The sequence below is a fragment of the Astatotilapia calliptera genome, chromosome 3 (assembly GCF_964374335.1).
Source record: "Astatotilapia calliptera chromosome 3, fAstCal68.1, whole genome shotgun sequence".
NCBI classification, from domain to species: Eukaryota; Metazoa; Chordata; class Actinopteri; order Cichliformes; family Cichlidae; genus Astatotilapia; species Astatotilapia calliptera.
The window spans coordinates 7,975,093-7,995,392 of record NC_137424.1 but is presented as its reverse complement, the minus strand read 5'-3'; the positions used below and the strand labels follow the sequence as shown (position 1 = coordinate 7,995,392).

Below are 20,300 nucleotides of genomic sequence, written 5' to 3'. Positions count from 1 at the left end.
GGGAAAGAACAATACAAAACATTCTATTTAAGGCCTCTAACGTCAAGATTCAGTTAAACAACAATTATAACTAAACAATTTGAGGTAATGTTAGTTTCCATTAACATTAAATTAGGTTACTGAATTGGCAAACACCTTCCTATTAACATTACCCATTTTACCCCAATAACTAAAGAAATTAGCACTTGCAGGTCAAAACCTTTATTCAAGAGATGCAAAAATAACATTGATACAGTGACTGTCAAAAATTACGGCACTGATCATACTGTGACATCTTGGTTCAAAACAGCACACTTAGAAATATTCAACGTTCCTTACTTCAACTGAATGAAACTGAAAATACCATTTCACACGGCCCATATGGGATATTTAGACTGCATAACTGTTCATGCTACATCTCTTCACTAGTAAAAGAAAGAAAAAATACAAAGAGAAATTTAAAAATGCTGCCAAACAGACAGAGAACTTGTACAGAGCAAAAGGAAAAACAAACAACAACAACAACAAAAAAACGGCTCGTCCTCATGGCAGTTGCAGTGTATATAAAAATGAACCCTGCGATCTGTTCCTGGAATTGAGCTTCAAAAATGCAGCAGAACAAGTGTGAGATTTAAATGTCTTCTCACCTAGAGCTGATCAGCTTGCATGCATAACAGTGAGCTTCGTTGCAGGAGCAGTTTTGTCTTAGTTGTGAGCTTTTCTTGAGAGCTGAGTTGCTTCCAACTCCATTACCACCCTTTGAATCACCTCAAAAGTGTAGCAGAGTTGTGATGGGTAACTCATATTGAAGGAATAAAAAAGGTCCAAACAGCATGGCTACTGCAAAGGTCACGTTATCCAGATCTTGAAGAACTACTATACCCTCGATGATGATGCCAACGTCAGAAAAGTCATTGCCTGGTGCATCCTCTGGAGACAGATGTTCATTGTGGTTTTCTCAATCTGTGCAGTGGCCTCAGTCAAGTCCTGGTTAAACACAAAACATTTCTTTAAGATTCCTTTTTAAACTCATCTCTTTTGAATCTACCAGTTCTAATGTTAGAGTAATTTAAACCATAGTAAATAGCTATAGCCAAAGAGTGGCCTGCCATGCTGCCATTCATGGTCTAACAGAGTTTCTAAGAGAGGGTGAAAAACATAATTTCAAATGCTTTACATTAGTTTTTCTTAGAAAGACACCGGCCCATCAGAAATCCAGGTTATGTCACTCAGAAGATGTTAGAATTTAGACTTTCAGCCCCACAATTTGGTTAGCTGTTGGTCTTTTTTTTTTTTCAAACAAAAGCTAATGTAAATATTGGTGGGATTTTCCTTTGTTCACTAGAATGACAAATTTAAAGTTTTTTCACACTGATGTGACCCCTAATACAGGGGTGGGGCCTCAAGGGCCGGCGGCTGAGTTCACTACCAGGCCTCATGTGAACTTCAAATTATTAAAGAGGACTACTGGTCCTAACTGGTCCAATGAGGATCAAGTGGATAACTAAATGCATTTTTAAATGTTGCAAAGCCACAATCTACTCATAAAACACTCACCATGAACTCCTGCACCAAGATGTTGCAATTGTCTTTCACACAGATGCGGAGCACTTTGATGAGACTCCCTTTGAGCATTAATGTCATCCTAAAGTATTATAACAAAGAAAACAGATATTTGTGAACTTTTCAGTAGCACAGAAGAAAATGATCCCAGACCAAAACTTAAACCAGTCAACATGCAACACCAGCATCTACAAAGCAATATCAAAAGTTCCTGTTTGACATTAACTTTATGGATATATAGTTTCCAGAACATTTATTTTTTTAAAAAGATCAATTTTTCTCAGTGGGCCAGTAAATGCATGACGAAAATTATGGCATCCTTTCGGTGGAATCAGTACTCACAGGTAATAGTTGACTGTTTCAATGGATGCAGCATAAAAATCTTTTACTGACCTAATGCAATACATATACACTTTGTAGTTAAAGAATTTTAAAGTTCTTACTGTCATCATGGCAGCTACATCCTTTAGCTTTGTGCCCTGTTCCCCCGATCACTTTGCAAACACTTTCAGCAGACTGTCAGAGAGAAACTCAGCTCCGTCAGAAACCTTGACTGTAAAGGCATGGTTGGGATGCACTGGAATGCTGCATTTCATCTGAAATGACATAAAATTATTTTGAAATAACAGCAGGCACTGTGCTTGGTTAATAATCAGTAATGTTTTGTTGAATAAAAACTGTGTTTCCAGATCTTATGGGATTAAAAAAATCCAAAGATGTTTATTTCTGATTTGCAACCCAAGAACCCACAAGTTACAACCTCATTTTAGTTCAAGTGTGCATTAATGTGAGTCCAGTAATCACCTTTCTGACAATACATACAGGTATAAGTTAAACCTATGGCAGATTTTGGATTTCTCAGTTGTATTAATAGGGTGGTCTATTTGAGTATGCATGCACCTAATAATTATAAAAAACCTATTATAATTAAGTTACAGAAACCTTAAGCGAAAATAGAATATACTTTCTTACCATAACACCTTGAACCCACAATCCATCAGCTGACTCCTGGTGAAATGCAGAATAGAGGTCGTCTCTCAATGTGCATCAACAAAAACAAAAACAAAAACAAAAGGACAGCAGGTGAGGGCAGGAGGGGTAGGGATGTAAGCTAGCATAATACCGCTGATGATATTAGCTAAAGCTGTTCAATGTCCAAAATCTCACTAACACCACAGTGCAGTAAATACACAATGTAACTGAAGAGTCAGTTGACAAATCTATTCACACAGAAAACCAAATTATGTTACGAGTGCCTCGTAATTAGGTTTAATGTGATATTACGGCTCTTGTGCCAAAGACAAATTCAAATGAAAAAGCGCCAATTCTTTGATAACAGATAAAACAGCAAATACGCTAACGGCTCTTTTTTAGCATGTTACATGGCGGCACTTTAGACGTTTAACTACATTTGGCTGAAATATGGTAAATATTAATTCAAAAAATCAAGACATACCAAAAAACGTAGAGTTGGCTGCTCGACTTGACTGAGATGGATGCATTTTTTAAACCACGATCCAAAGCCCGCGAGATGAAATCACGCGTGGTTTCACGAGATTTAACGTTGCTATCTTATTGACTTACTTCACCTGAACATGATATGAACAATTTAATACACCCTTTCTGCATATCATGTAGTTTTTACACTATATAGTTACATTTATCTTTAAAACATGAGGCAATTGTGTTAAATACATGCAAGATGCTTACATAAATCCAAGAGATGGCCAGTCCCTTTTTTTCAGTGCAGACTGGGCCAAGAAATATCTCAAGACTGGTTTTTCTAAGGTTTTATGGACTGATGAAATGAGAGTGAGTCTTGATGGGCCAGATGGATGGGCCCGTGGCTGGATTGGTAAAGGGAAGAGAGCTCCAGTCCGACTCAGACGCCAGCAAGGTGGAGGTGGAGTACTGGATTGGGCTGGTATCATCAAAGATGAGCTTGTGGGGCCTTTTCGGGTTGAGGATGGAGTCAAGCTCAACTCCCAGTCCTACTGCCAGTTTCTGGAAGACACCTTCTTCAAGCAGTGGTACAGGAAGAAGTCTGCATCCTTCAAGAAAAACATGATTTTCATGCAGGACAATGCTCCATCACACGCGTCCAAGTACTCCACAGCGTGGCTGCAAGAAAGGGTATAAAAGAAGAAAAACTAATGACATGGCCTCCTTGTTCACCTGATCTGAACCCCATTGAGAACCTGTGGTCCATCATCAAATGTGAGATTTACAAGGAGGGAAAACAGTACACCTCTCTGAACAGTGTCTGGGAGGCTGTGGTTGCTGCTGCACGCAATGTTGATGGTGAACAGATCAAAACACTGACAGAATCCATGGATGGCAGGCTTTTGAGTGTCCTTGCAAAGAAAGGTGGCTATATTGGTCGCTGATTTGTTTTTGTTTTGTTTTTGAATGTCAGAAATGTATATTTGTGAATGTGGAGATGTTATATTGGTGTCACTGGTAAAAAATAAATAATTGAAATGGGTATATATTTGTTTTTTGTTAAGTTGCCTAATAATTCTGCACAGTAATAGTCACCTGCACACACAGATATCCCCCTAAAATAGCTAAAACTAAAAACAAACTAAAAACTACTTCCACAAACATTCAGCTTTGATATTAATGAGTTTTTTGGGTTCATTGAGAACATGGTTGTTGTTCAATAATAAAATTATTCCTCAAAAATACAACTTGCCTAATAATTCTGCACTCCCTGTATTAAAGAGACTTTTTGAGTTGAGAGCAGAAGTGAAGCCTTCATGGAGAAGGATGGAGTTAGTGTTCCTGTGCTAACTGATCCCAAATGGCTCATGGACTCAGCTTTTCTTGTTGATATGACACATGAGCTTAATGTACTGAACAAGACGTTACAAGGCCAGGGGCAACTTGTCAGTGCTGCCTATGACAACGTGAGAGCATTCTCCACAAAACTGGCGCTCTGGAAAGCTCAGCTCTCTCAGACAAACCTTTGCCATTTCCCAGCATGCAAGGCACTCGTGGATGCAGGCACACCATTCAGTGCTGACAAGTATGTTGATGTCATTTTGAGGCTACAGGAGGAATTTGATCACAGATTTGCTGACTTCAAGACACACAGAGCCACCTTTCACATTTTTGCGGACCCCTTCTCCTTTGATGTGCAAGATGCCCCTTCTGTGCTTCAAATGGAGCTCATTGAGCTGCAGTGCAACTCTGAACTCAAAGCAAAGTTCAGGGAGGTGAGTGGAAAAGCAGACAAGCTTGGACAATTTTTGAGAGAATTGAGCCCTAGTTTCCCTCGGCTTTCCCGAATGTTCAAGCGGACCATGTGCCTTTTTGGTAGCACATACTTGTGCCAAAAGCTCTTCTCCACTTTGAACTTCAATAAGTCCAAGTACAGGTCCAGACTTACGGATGATCATCTTCAAGACATACTGAGGGTCGCAACTGCTTCCTCCCTCAGGCCTAATCTGGCTCGGCTATGCGAGAGGAAACGCTGCCAGGTCTCTAGCAGCAAGGAGTAGGCAAGAGAAGCCATGTTCAGAAGAACAGTTCATTTTCTACAGTGTTCCATTCATGTTCAGAAGAAGGTTATAGAACTGTTAATACAGACATTTCAATCTAAATACAGCAGATATAGAAGACTGAAAAAAACACACAAGTTCACTGACTAAAAATATCTTATTATTATTTTATTTATGTATTACAGATTGATTTATTTTCTTATTAATTCGTAATTTGTTTATTTATTTTTCATATTTTGTATTAAAAAATAAAAATAAAGAGATTTGAGAAGATTGGAATTTTTTAACCATGCCTTTCTTGTGGAAAACCTAATGCGGCCCAGCCTCACCCAGACTCTGCCTGCAGCGGCCCCCAGCTAAATTGAGTTTGAGACCCCTATCCTACACCATAAATCAGTAAGAAAGGGTAGGACCTCTCTCATGGCCCCAAGTGGTGTGTGCATGCCAGAGCACTCTGGAAGGCACACAGAGTCTTTACAGACTACTAAGGATCAAACCTCTATCATCATGCAATCGATTATACAACTCTAAGCATATATGAGTAAATATTTCTAAGCATAAATGACAGTCAACAATATAAACCTTACAGCTGGTTTTAATAACAGAATTTATTTGTTTCTCAAATGAGAAAGAGCTATCGAGAAACACTCCTAAATCTTTAGTTCTGAACTTTTCCACTGGGCCAAGGTCAACATTAACTGCTAATGCTAAATAGGCTGCCGTTATTAACTAATGCTAATTTGATGTGAATTAGCATTATGCACTAATGCTAACAGTTTTTAACAATGTGAGTAGCTAATGCTAACACTATTTCCCTTAACACTATAACAATGTGAACGGCCAATGCTAACACTCTTTTCCCTAGCATTACAACAATCTGAGCTGCTAATGCTAAGTAGGCCGCCATTAGCACCTAGGTCTAATTTAAGGCAAATACGCATTAGAACCTATCGTTTAGCATTAGCTAATAAAAGCAGTCTAATTTAATGCACGTTAATGTTAAATAGGATTCCATGAGTGACTCCTTTCCCTTGCATTATAAAGATGTGAAGTGTTTATGCTAAGTAAGCTGCCATTAGCAGCTAATGCTAATATTGTTTTCCCTTGCTTCATACAACTTGAGCAGCTATTGCTAAGTAGGCCACTTTGCTCTGCTAAGGATTTATGTGACCATGATGGAAACTGATAAGCTAATGCTGCTAAGCTAATGCTGTTTATGGGTCCTGTTAGAATCAATATTTCATTCTCATTCTGTTATTTGAGAACAATAACAGAAAAATGTGCACTTGAGAACAAATTTATTGTGAATTCAGCTGTGAATGTAGAGTTTGTCATTATTTAAGCTTCCATTTCCAAATGTTAGCTGACACTTTATTAGGTACACTGGCATCTATCTCAGGTACACCTGTGACCTAAATGTTCCTGCAAACAGACTCCTTGGAGACTCCTACATAAATATCCACGTACTATCCAGCTAGACTGGTGTGTCTGTCCCTGAAAATATTCCTGCATGTGTGATTGTTCATGTCTCATCTGCAGGAAACAAACAGGAAGTGAGTGAAAGACACAGGAAATGTTTCCAGCTCTTCCTCCTCTATCAGACATTCTTCATACCTGAGAGTGTCCAGTCTCCAGCCTGGTTCCTTCAGTCCAGCCAACAGCAGCTTCATTCCTGAGAGACCTGGATGATTGTAGCTCAGGTCCAGCTCTCTCAGATGGGAGGGGTTGGAGCTCAGAGCTGAGGCCAGAGAAGTACAGCCTTCCTCTGTGATCAGACAGCCTGACAGACTGCAGACACACAAAACAACAATCTATCTGTCAACAACCGTTTTCTCTTTGTCACAATAACATCTATCCATTTACATCCATTCAATGTAACTTTATTTATAAGTGACAATACCCAACAGACAACAACAGTCATCTGAAGCTGTTTAACAGAGTAAGGTAACAGCCTCCAATATTAGAGAGAAAGCCCCAAACATCAGACAATCGACTGTGAGCAGCACTTGGTGATGGTGTGAAGAAGAACTCCCTTTGACACAAAGATCCTCCCAGTGAAAACAGGCTCCAGGAGGAGCATCTACCATGACTGGTTGCAGGGTGAGGGGAAAGAGAAGAGATGAGCTCAGAGAGACAAGAACAAAACACAAACTAAGGAGAGGAGAAATATGCAGAACATGTGATTCATGTTGCACAGCAGTGGGACATTTGAAATACAGTCAGCACACTCAGTACAGATAGTGCATCAAATATGATGCTGCTGCCAGACGTCTGCCTTTGAACACGTCCCTGCATCGCGCACAACACCAAGGTTGCCATGGCAATCACAGCTGACAGGGACAAAGTGCACAGCTGGAAGCCTGCAGGTATATTTAACATGATGTATTTCTCAGTGTCCTGTCGGTGTGTGAGAGACAAACAGCCTCTGTATGTGTGTGTAAATACAGCATGAATATGTAGAGGACATGTTTGTGGATATAAGTAAATGAAAGCTCTGCGTCATTTGAATCTTTGACTCTTGTTTCTGTTGCAGGTCTGTGACTGAACTTCTGGGAGGAGAAACGTTGGTTTCATGCTCTGTGATTCTGTGTTTTGTTATCTCTCTCAGGTGATGGAGAGCTCAGATGATGACCCCGCCTACGTGGTCAAATTCAAGTCTACATTCAGAACAGACCTGGAGACACGGAAGCAAAATGCCAACATTTTCTTTATCATCAGAAAATGTCAATGAGCTTGTGAGTCTTAGCAGCTGGCTCGGTGCAGAGGAGGAAGAACATGTCAAGTCAGAGGAAGATAAATGCAGTTCATGTTGTCAACTCAACCTGGACTGTTGAAAGAGTTTTTCTTTGTCTGGTTTCTGACTGAGATTCTCCAAAGGAAATCCAGCACAAACACACACTTCACACACTCAAAGTCCTGCACAGTAAATGAGCTGATGAGCGTTTGTGCTGCTGCCTGATAACAGAACAATAGTTCTGCTGCTTCCTGTTCTGGAAACACACATTTATAAATGTTCACTTGCTGTTGATCAAAGGTATGTTGGTGGCTCTGGACGCTGAGGGAACTTTGTAAAAAACTAGATCAAATGTTAACGTCCTGGCAGAGGCAAAGAACTTTGATTTGATATTTGATTAGATTCATGTTTCAGCTCAGACTGACAGAAATATTTGAACTGCTGCTGTGTTAAAGGGAACACTGCTGTTAGAAAGCACCTGATCTGTTTCTGCACACTGAATGTTGCACTTCTCATACTGCAGTACTATTAAAGTACACAATGCACTACTTTTGAACTCATGATTGAATGTTGCTGTAACAAAGCCATTAATGTGATTCAAAGTGTTCATGGTTTCCCAGCACAACAAATGATTGCACAAGTGTGACTGATCCACTTTCTAATGTGTGTGTAGCCCACACTGTGTGTCACTGTGTCACAGGTGAGTCTGTGTGTCCAGGTTCTATGAGGACAACAGGATATAGTGACTGAGTCCAGCAGCTTAAAGTCTGACTCCATCCTCCATTTAAATAACTCACAGCAACAACTGAATAGCTTTGCCTTTGTGCAGCTGACACTTCATTTTAATGTCCTTCTATTCTGGTTCATCTGGTCTCAGTTTCTATAAGCACACAGGTTTCATCAGTGACTCTATGACCTCAGTAATCTTTGCTGGGCCTTAATGCTCTGAACAAAGCTGCACATCACAAGACCAAATAGAAATGAATCAGTCTTTCATTTCTCACTGCTGTTTGACTTCAGCTCTCAATGTCCCACCATAACCCATGGAAAGAATTACTGTCCATCCAGGCTGCTGAACATGAAGCTGATGAAGGTGGAGTATTGTGAGGGCTGATGGAGATGATGATGAGGAATCCAGGAGCAGTGGGTGGATGGCAGCATCAGCATGAAGGATCAGTGTGAGAACACATCATCATCCACAAAGGAAACCAGTCTGAGTGTCTGACGCTCTTGTTAGAAAGACGCAGTCCCAGCAGTTAGCTTGTCTGCTAGTTAGCTGAGAGCTAACTCACTTGTACATTGAATACCAAACTGTGTAAACCAGGGGTGTCAAACATATTTCATTTCAATTCAATTCAATTTTATTTATATAGCGCCAAATCGCAACAAAAGTCGCCTCAAGGCGCTTCATAGATACAGAGAAAAACCCAACAATCATATGACCCCCTATGAGCAAGCACTTTGGCGACAGTGGGAAGGAAAAATTCCCTTTTAACAGGAAGAAACCTCCGGCAGAACCAGCCTCAGGGAGGGGCGGGGCCATCTGCTGCAACCGATTGGGGTGAAAGAAGGAAGACAGGATAAAAGACATGCTGTGGAAGAGAGACAGAGGTTAATAACAGATATGATTCAATGCAAAGAGGTCTATTAACACATAGTGAGTGAGAAAGGTGACTGGAAAGGAAAAACTCAATGCATCATGGGAATCCCCGGCAGCCTACGTCTATTGCAGCATAACTAAGGGAGGATTCAGGGTCACCTGGTCCAGCCCTAACTATATGCTTTAGCAAAAAGGAAAGTTTTAAGCCTAATCTTAAAAGTATAGATAGTGTCTGTCTCCTGAATCCAAACTGGAAGCTGGTTCCACAGAAGAGGGGCCTGAAAACTGAAGGCTCTGCCTCCCATTCTACTTTTAAATACTCTAGGAACAACAAGTAGGCCTGCAGAGCGAGAGCGAAGTGCTCTAATAGGGTGATATGGTACTACAAGGTCATTAAGATAAGAAGGGGCCTGATTATTTAAGACCTTGTATGTGAGGAGCAGGATTTTGAATTCAATTCTGGATTTAACAGGAAGCCAATGAAGAGAAGCCAAAACAGGAGAAATCTGCTCTCTCTTTCTAGTCCCTGTCAGGACTCTTGCTGCAGCATTTTGGATTAGCTGAAGGCTTTTCAGTGAGTTTTTTGGACATCCTGATAATAATGAATTACAGTAGTCCAGCCTGGAAGTAATAAATGCATGAACTAGTTTTTCAGCGTCACTCTGAGACAGGATATTTCTAATTTTAGAGATGTTGCACAAATGGAAGAAAGCAGTCTTGCATATTTGTTTAATATGTGCGTTGAAGGACATGTCCTGGTCAAAAATGACTCCAAGGTTCCTCACAGTGTTACTGGAGGCCAAGGTAATGCCATCCAGAGTAAGAATCTGGTTAGATACCATATTTCTAAGATTTTCAGGGCAGAGTACAATAACCTCAGTTTTATCTGAAGTAAGAAGCAGAAAGTTAGCAGCCATCCAGGTCTTTATGTCTTTAAGACATTCCTACAGTTTAACTAATTGGTGTGTGTTATCTGGCTTCATGGACAGATAGAGCTGGGTGTCATCTGCATAGCAGTGAAAATGTATGCTATGTCTTCTAATGATGCTGCCTAAGGGAAGCATGTATAATGTAAACAGAATTGGTCCTAGCACTGAACCCTGTGGAACTCCATAATTAACCTCAGTGTGTGAAGAGGACTCTCCATTTACATGCACAAATTGGAGTCTATTAGATAGATATGATACAAACCACTGCAGCACAGTACCTGTAATACCTACAGCATGTTCTAATCGCTCTAATAGGATATTATGGTCAACAGTATCGAACGCTGCACTAAGGTCTAGCAGGACAAGCACAGAGATGAGTCCACTGTCAGAGGCCATAAGAAGATCATTTGTAACCTTCACTAAAGCTGTTTCTCTGCTGTGCTGAGCTCTGAAACCTGACTGAAACTCTTCAAATAAACCATTCCTCTGCAGATGATCTGTTAGCTGTTTGACAACTACTCTTGACCCACGGGCCAAATCCAGCCCTTGAGATAATTTCATATGTCAAATATTGATGAATTTTCAGGCTTGCTGATAATCAATGTGAGCACGGCTGAGGTTTTATTCTGATGAGCAAACCATGTGGCCAAACACTTTAAGAGACAGACTGGGATCATACCATTATGTGAAAACAAACGGAAATGTCCCATAGACAGCAAGGGTAGTGGTAGAGACCAGTACACAGAGAAATGGGAGCTGTATTGAAATGCAAGCATGTCAGAAAAGAGTGAAAAGGCAAAATGAGCAGCATCTGGCTGCATTTCAGTGATATTGGAGACCACAAAGCTGAGTGCAACATTTATACAGGAGATATACAGGAGACGCTGAGAGTAGAACTGATAAAATTAGGAGCTGGCTAAAGTGAGACCCATTTTTATTTCCACCCATTTTCCATTGTGGAGGACAAAAGGTTTCAAACTCGTCCAGGTCTTAAACCTTAAACCTAATAGCATCCATCCATCTTCATCCGCTTTATCCGAGGCCGGGTCACGGGGGCAGCAGCCTAAGCAAAGAGGCCCAGACCTCCCTCTCCCCCTCCACCTCCTCCAGCTTATCCGGGGGAACACCAAGGCGTTCCCAGGCCAGCCGAGAGATATAATCTCTCCAGCATGTCCTGGGTCTGCCCCGGGGCCTCCTCCCGGTGGGACATGCCTGGAACACCTCACCCAGGAGGCGCCCAGGGGGCATCCTTGTCAGATGCCTGAACCACCTCAGCTGGCTCCTTTCGATGTGGAGGAGCAGCGGCTCTAGTCTGAGCCCCTCCCGGATGGCCGAACTTCTCACCCTATCTCTAAGGGAGAGGCCAGCCACCCTTCGAAGGAAGCTCATTTCTGCCGCTTGTATCCGCGATCTTGTTCTTTCGGTCACTACCCACAGCTAATAGCAGTAAATGGATAAAAATAAGGCTTTTATGAAAACACTGAATACAAATTGCTGCCTTTAAAAAGACTAAATGTACAGTTCAGTATTGAATACTACATAAAATAAACTATATATAAAGTGTGTCTGAATGGCAAGGATGCAGAAATATGTGCATGTAGCACAGAGCCACGGCTCAGTGTCTGAATGAGTCTCACAGACCTGAATGTGCTGTTGAAGCCATTTATAATTATAACGTAATTCTTTACTCGTTTGATCTGCTCCTTACCACAAGCGACCGGACGTAGAAGGTTTTGGACTTTTAACTATATTTTCTTAAGTTTTACAACTTTTCTTACTGTTAAAAACCTCCTTATGGCCATTCATGCTATACAAAGTAATTAGACATGTGTGGTATCTACAGAAAAGTCAGAATCTCATCTAAACGTTCACAAAACCATCTCAACAACCACCAAACAGCTGAAACAGCAGGTGAACAGATTACACAAAAAAGATGTAAACACAAATCCCCCTGATCATCTGTTTTTTAAACATGAAGTGTAGTTTTGGACGTTCATTTACTGCTGGTTCAGTGAATTTTGGTTGGACAGTGATGAAACCTGCAGCCTCAGAATCTGTGAGAAGTCTGCTTTCAGCACGCAACTGCATTGTTGTGTTGTGTGGATTCACCTCTGCAAACTCATCACTGTTTTTCCATCATGTTTCTACTTAGACAATGACAAAGGAAGCAGTTCCCAGGAACTACTTCCTGTCTTGTTAACATAAGAGTATGTTGCCCTTCAAAACACCTCCACTTCTCCTCTTATTAGAGGACTGCCTTATTATTAATCTGCTAATTCTGTCAGTTGATGAAAGAAAAATGCTTGATCTCACCTGAGAGTTTCCAGTGTACAGTGTGGACTCTTCAGTCCTTCAGACAGAAGCTTCACGCCTGAATCCTTCAGGTTGATGTTACTCAGGTCCAGCTGTCTCAGATTAGAGGTCTGAGAGCTGAGACCTGAGGCCAGAGCTTCACAGCTTCTCTCTGACAGGTCACAGTGACTCAGTCTGAAGAATAACAGATAAACAATTACAAAAATAAAACACTTATGTTGAAGCGTAATGAGATACTATTATATTTAGCAATATTTCATCTTGTTTTGTAAGGAAACTGAGCACTTATGCAGAACAACATGTGGAGAGAATCAGAGGAGAAGAAGTGAAGAGAGAACAGCAGTAAAACAACACTGAATTGTTCAGTGTGCTTTTGATATCAACAAAATGTGTCAAACTTCTTTATTTTGTATTTGTTTTAGTAGAATTGATGATTATCACTTAGATAACAACCCCAGGCCAGGTCTAAATTGCACTTTGGTGACAGTTACACCCAGAAATATTTCAGAAACGTGGACAATTTGTGCTCCATTGTATTCAGTATTGAACAAACTGAGTACCGATGACCACTTAATATTTTTGATATTTTATTTGAGTTGTTCCACCTGATTTGTATTAACTAGAATAAACATTTAAAAACTAAAGCTATGATCACATATTTACTTACAGAGCTTTGTTGGAGGCTTTGACCACTGGCAGCAGCCTCAGAAGAGCCTTTTTCAAGGCTCATGTTCTCACTTAGATCATTTATTTCTACTTACATTTCTTTCTGGGGAAAATGGAGATTGCTTTGAAAACAGGAACTATTTTCCCCAAAAATCAGCCATGGGTTAGTAAATCACTCCAACATGTTCTCAGTCAGAAGAAGCTGTCTTGTTATGAGGGAGAGAAGAAAAAGATTGAGGCACAGAAACTTGTTAAAAGAGAGCTAAAGCAGCTAAAATCAGGTCTAAAAGTAAAGCAGAGCATAGGTTGAATAAAGGACACTCAAGGCTGGCTTGGAAAGGAATGAAGTCCATGGTGGGGATGCAGAACAAGGAGCAAAGATGAATGTGATGCTGAATCAGCAGAAGACTTGGACTCATTTAATTCCAGCTTTGATATCATTGATTTCAATGAAAAGCTTTGTGATTGTAGCAAAGGGCTGGTAGCTCAGAGTCCCACTGATGAGGTGTCTGTGAAGGTTCGCAGTCATCTAAAGAACTTAGAAAAAAAGGCATCTGGACTTCTTTAAGTTTCTTGAAGACGTTTCACCTCTCATCCAAGAAGCTTCTTTATTTCTAGGGTCAAATGGTGGAGAGTCCCAGATTAGCCTGTGTACAAACAGACTTCAGCTATATGAGAGTGAGTGTGAGTGAATGAGAGCACACACAGGACACTCTGATCTGTCTGCGACTGGGGAGAGTGCCCGCCCTATGGAAGACATCCTGCATCGTCCCGGTCCCCAAAAGGAAACGGCCCAATGAGCTGAATGACTTCCGACCGGTGGCACCGACGTCACATCTTATGAAGACTCTAGAGTGGCTCTTCCTCAACCTCCTCCGACCACAGGTACATCATGCCCAGGACCCACTACAGTTTGCATACAAGGTGGATGTCGGAGTGGAGGATGCCATCCTGTACCTCCTGCATAGAGCCCACTCACACCTGGATGGGGGAAAAGGCACGGTCAGGATCCTGTTTCTTGACTTTTCCAGTGCCTTTAATACCATCCGGCCCTGTATGCTTCAGGAAAAACTGAACAGGATGGAGGTGAACCCCTGCCTGGTGGCTTGGATCTCCAACTACCTCACCGACAGACCACAGTACGTCAGGCTGAAGGACATCACGTCTGACACTGTGGTCAGCAGCACAGGAGCACCACAGGGAACTGTGCTGTCCCCTCTTCTCTTCACCCTGTACACCTCTGACTTCTGCTACAACTCTGAATTATGCCACATTCAGAAGTTTGCAGATGACACAGCCATCATGGGGTGTATGTGGGATAATCAGCAAGAGGAGTACAGAAGTCTGGTGAGGAACTTTGTCGCATGGAGTCACACAAACCACCTGCAACTCAACACCTCAAAGACTAAGGAACTGGTTGTGGACTTCGGGAGGTCCAGAGAAGGTCCACTGCCGGTTCAGATAGAGGGGGAGGAGGTGGAGGTGGTCAACAAGTACAAGTACCTCGGGCTGTGGGTGGACAATAAACTGGACTGGTCATGCAACACAGAGCACCTGTATAAAAAAGCCCAAAGCCGACTGTACTTCCTCAGGAGGCTGAGGTCTTTTAACATCTGCAGGAAGCTCCTGAGGATGTTTTACCAGTCAGTGGTTGCTGGAGTACTTTTCTATGCTGTGGTGTCCTGGGGGAGCAGCACAGCAAAGAAGGACTCATCCAGGCTGGAGAAACTGATCAGGAAGGCTAGCTCTGTGGTCGGCATGAAGCTGGACACTCTGGTGACAGTGGCAGAGAAAAGGACACTAAAAAAACTGTTGGACATTATGGACAATGCTGGGCATCCTCTGTACACGGCCATAAACAACCAGAAGAGTCTGTTCAGTGACAGGTTGCTTCTCCCCAAGACAAGAACTAACAGACTTAAAAACTCCTTTGTCCCACACGCCAGCAGACTGTTTAACTCCTCTCTGGAGGGGAGAGGGAGGGGAAACAGGAGGACAAAGGAGGGGGGAACAACTAAGCTGTAGTGCCTCTTCACCTCACTGTGCAATACCTTTTGTGCAATACTTTTGTTAATAGTCAATGGTGCAATAGACCTCAATACTTGAAATGTGCAATTCACCCGTATTTTTATTTTTATTCCTATTTATTCTATTTATCCCCTTCGTATATTTTATTTATATATGTCTCTGTATTTATATATATGTGTATGTATGTGTGTGTGTGTGTGTGTGTGTGTGTGTGTGTGTGTGTGTGTGTGTGTGTATAATATTCTGTAACTGTAACTTCTATCGGTGCTGTGAAAAAGAGGATTGTATTGGATATACTGTGACTGACAGAGTTTAAAGAGAAAGGTGTTTGGATTAAAATGGATTATGCTAAAGTGAACGCGCTAATGAAATCTGAACTGACTGAAATGTGAAGTGAAGATAATTCAGATGTAAAAGAGAGAGAGAGGTGGTGATAATAAGGTGGGGCTAAAGATCAGGGAAGGGCATGTAAACACCTGATTGGCTGAGTAGATATCAGATCGACAGTTTCATAGTGGCCTTCAGCAAAACTTGCTCTCGGCAAGATGGCGCCTGTGTTTGGCTTTGCCGCTGCCGAGTGTAGTTGGTCTCACTCTATTGTCATGTTTTTTCTTTCTACTCTGCTGTTTTTTCACTGTTTTAATGATGTACTGGTTGCCTTGGTCTACGATCGTCTGATGCTGTTATCCATCCGTTCGTCAATGACGGCCAAAGATGTTTTTTCTTCTTCCTTTTGTGGGACTTTCCATTCTCCACACTTTCCTCCGCACTCCTTTGGTACCTTCCACCCTCTGCCTGTGACTGGATCTTCGGCCAGTGCTTTCAGCGTTCCCCGTAGACTACGGAGAAGAAGAGGAAAGAGATCGGGCATCCAGGTGAAGTTTAGGCTCCTCTGGCGGCGGGGGCTGATTGGAAAGCAATGTCGGGCGTTTTCTGTTGCCTACGCACATGACAGCTATATGGAGAGGAATCCGTCTCCCAAGGCCCTACTTGGATATAGGGGGCCCGGCTCTCCGAGGCCGTGTTATCTCAGAAGGGTTCATCCAGACTCTCCTGCCGACTGGCTTTTCATCCCCTCGGTGAGTGGAATATATGAACGTGAAGGCTCTGATCCCGAGAATTTACGCCCTTTAATTCGAGAAACTCAAGCTTTTTCCAACAACAATGTTTTCACCCCGCTGTCTATGGCGCTCTTTAATGCCCGTTCTTTGACGAATAAATCGTTTGTGCTTAACGATTTTGTTTCTAAAAATCTGGACTTCCTGTTCTTGACTGAGACCTGGCAACGGGGGTCGGATTATTCGTCTACTATTGAAATGTGCCCAAATGGCTTCTCTGTCATTAGCCAGCCTCGAGGATCTGGTCGTGGAGGAGGCCTCGCGGTGGCATTTCGGAGCCGTTTTAACTGCCGTTCAGTGAAAGTTGGACACTTTCTGTCTTTTGAACTGCAGCTCATCAAAATTGGAAAGAAGGATCCTTTTTACTGTGCGTTGGTTTATCGCCCTCCTGGCCCAAACAGCTCGTTTTTAGCCGAGTTTAGTGATTTTCTGTCCTCGACTATGAGGTTGTCTAAATTACTTCTTGTGGGAGATTTTAATATACATGTTGATGATGAGTCCGACCTCTTTGCTAGGGGTTTTACCAGCATCATGGACTCTTTTCATTTTATCCAACATGTATCTGGCCCCACACATAACAAAGGCCATACACTGGACCTTGTTTTTTCTTTGGGTCTGAATATTGATTGTATTTGTTCTAAGGACATTTTTATTTCTGACCATTATTGTGTCTTTTTTAATATGTCTTTTTATGAGCCTATGTCTCCTGTTCATCGGACAGTTATTTCCCGCAGCACAGAAGTTCTCTGATGCTTTTAATTTAACATTATCCTCACAAAACGATGTTGATTTTTCTATAGATCTATTCAATTATCATTGTCTTTCGATCTTAGATGAAATCTGTCCGATTAAAATGAGACCTGTGCCTGTTTCCAAGTCTGTACCCTGGTTAAATGACAACATTCGTCTTATAAAACGTAATTGTCGTAAAGCTGAGCGGTTATGGAGGAAAACCCACTTAAATGTTCATCTCCTTTATTTAAAGGATCTTTTAGCCTCCTTTAACAATGCTATTAGAGTTGCGAGGGCTGCTTACTTTTCTCAGTTGGTTGCAAAGAGCAGAGTTTTATTTAAAGTTTTATTTGATACTATTACTAATATTATTAATCCTGCTCCACCTGCTGCTATTATTTCTTCTGTTGAAGATTGTGAAACTTTTCTTAGCAACATAAGGAAAAACCTGTCTTTTTCAGCGTCTGCGCTGTCTGTTCCCACGCCAGCTCGGCCTGTTGTTTTAGAAGGTTTTTCACCTGTTTCACTACTAGAGCTGGGAAAAATAGTTAGTGCAACAAAATTATCCTCTTGCTCTCTTGATTTTTTTACCTGCATCATTATTCAAAAATGTCTTTTACTCTACTGGTCCCTGTATTCTTACTATAATTAATACCTCCTTGGCCTCGGGCATAGTCCCTGCCTATTTTAAAACTGCTGTTATACACCCCTTGTTAAAAAAGCCTATGCTGGACCCATCTCTCACTAGCAATTATAGACCGATCTCAAAAATTCCGTTAATTGCTAAGATTCTAGAGAAGATCGTGGCTAAGCAGCTTACAGCAGTTTTAGATAAATATAGTATTTTCGACAAATTTCAATCTGGCTTTCGTAAAGTTCATTCCACTGAGACAGCCCTTCTTAGAGTTTCTAATGACATTTTGTTACAAAGCGATGCAGGTAAATGTTCTGTTCTCTTAATGTTGGATCTTACGTTGGCCTTTGATACTGTTGACCACTATATTTTACTTAACAGGCTGAAATACTGGGTCGGTGTCTCTGGGACTGCATTGAAATGGTTCTCCTCGTATCTCTCTGAACGATATTCTTCTGTGGCAGTTTCTAAGTATAGATCATCTTCTGCGTCCCTGTCTTTTGGTGTGCCACAAGGCTCTGTGCTAGGGCCATTACTGTTTCTAGTTTATTTACTCCCTCTCCAGCACATTTTGAGCCCTTTTGAGGATATTTGTTACCATTGTTATGCAGACGATATCCAACTCTATATATCTTTTAAACCGGAAGAGGCCTCGAAGCTGCAGCTTTTAAATGTGTGCTTGGAAACCATTAAAGGCTGGATGGCTGAAAACTTCCTCCAACTAAATGAAAATAAAACCGAAGTCCTCTTATGTGCCCCAGATAGACATATACCCAGTATAATAAATGCTCTTGGTCCTATTTCAACATTTGTAAAACCATCTGTCAGGAACTTGGGGATTATCCTTGATCCTGCTCTTACGTTAGATAGTCATGTTAAATCTCTTGTTTGGTCTTGCTTTTATCATTTAAGAAATATTTCTAAATTGAGCTCTATAATATCCTATACCGAACTGGAAATTGTTATTCATGCTTTTATCTCTTCCCGACTGGACTATTGCAATTCCCTGTTTACTTGTCTAAACAAAGGTTCTTTGGAGCGTCTGCAGATCGTTCAGAATGCTGCAGCAAGACTTTTGACGAAAGCTTCTAAATATTCACATATAACACCGTTGCTTATGCAGTTACATTGGCTTCCTGTCGAATTTAGAGTCCATTTTAAGATTTTGGTTTTAACTTTTAAGGCTCTTCAACAACAAGCACCACCATATACAGTGGGGCAAAAAAGTATTTAGTCAGCCACCGATCGTGCAAGTTCCCCCACTTAAAATGATGACAGAGGTCAGTAATTTGCACCAGAGGTACACTTCAACTGTGAGAGACAGAATGTGAAAAAAAAAATCCATGAATTCACATGGTAGGACCTGCACCAGACTGGGAAGAGTGAATCTACAATAGGCAAGCAGCTTGGTGTGAAAAAATCAACTGTGGGAGCAATCATCAGAAAATGGAAGACATACAAGACCACTGATAATCTCCCACGATCTGGGGCTCCACGCAAGATCTCATCCCGTGGGGTCAAAATGATCATGAGAACGGTGAGCAAAGATCCCAGAACCACACGGGGGGACCTGGTGAATGACCTGCAGAGAGCTGGGACCAAAGTAACAAAGGTCACCATCAGTAACACACTACAACGGCAGGGAATCAAATCCCGCAGTGCCAGACGTGTTCCGCTGCTGAAGCCAGTGCATGTCCAGGCCCGTCTGAAGTTTGCCATGGATGATACAGCAGAGGATTGGGAGAATGTCATGTGGTCAGATGAAACCAAAGTAGAACTTTTTGGTATAAACTCAACTCGTCGTGTTTGGAGGACGAAGAATACTGAGTTGCATCCCAAGAACACCATACCTACTGTGAAGCATGGGGGTGGAAACATCATGCTATGGGGCTGTTTTTCTGCCAAGGGGACAGGACGACTGATCCGTGTTAAGGACAGAATGAATGGGGCCATGTATCGTGAGATTTTGAGCCAAAACCTCCTTCCATCAGTGAGAACTTTGAAGATGAAACGAGGCTGGGTCTTCCAACATGACAATGATCCAAAACACACCGCCCGGGCAACAAAGGAGTGGCTCCGTAAGAAGCATTTGAAAGTCCTGGAGTGGCCTAGCCAGTCTCCAGACCTCAACCCCATAGAAAATCTGTGGCGGGAGTTGAAAGTCCGTGTTGCTCGGCGACAGCCCCAAAACATCACTACTCTCGAGTAGATCTGCATGGAGGAATGGGCCAAAATACCAGCTACTGTGTGTGCAAACCTGGTAAAGACCTATAGTAAACGTTTGACCTCTGTTATTGCCAACAAAGGTTATGTTACAAAGTATTGAATTGTATTTTTGTTATTGACCAAATACTTATTTTCCACCATGATTTACGGATAAATTCTTTACAAATCCTACCATGTGAATTCATGGATTTTTTTTTCACATTCTGTCTCTCACAGTTGACGTGTACCTCTGGTGCAAATTACTGACCTCTGTCATCATTTTAGGTGGGGGAACT

At 41.7% G+C, this 20,300-nt stretch overlaps 1 protein-coding gene and 1 long non-coding RNA gene across 4 annotated transcripts in view; both read right to left on the bottom strand.

Moving 5' to 3' along the window:
• Positions 1 to 20,300, bottom strand: part of LOC145422849 (NACHT, LRR and PYD domains-containing protein 3-like) — a 126,642-nt gene that overhangs the window by 89,070 nt on the left and 17,272 nt on the right. The window lies entirely within an intron of this gene.
• On the bottom strand, positions 186 to 3,307 carry LOC145424561 (uncharacterized). 3 transcript variants are annotated; one of them, XR_013905639.1, is made up of 5 exons: positions 2,999 to 3,307; positions 2,515 to 2,550; positions 1,986 to 2,138; positions 1,537 to 1,624; positions 186 to 966 (listed from the first exon to the last, which is right to left on the bottom strand). It is a non-coding gene; the product is annotated as an uncharacterized LOC145424561 (long non-coding RNA). The 3 variants fall into 3 exon arrangements; XR_013905640.1 differs by having other exon boundaries at positions 2,515 to 3,131; positions 3,253 to 3,304; XR_013905637.1 differs by having other exon boundaries at positions 2,515 to 3,306.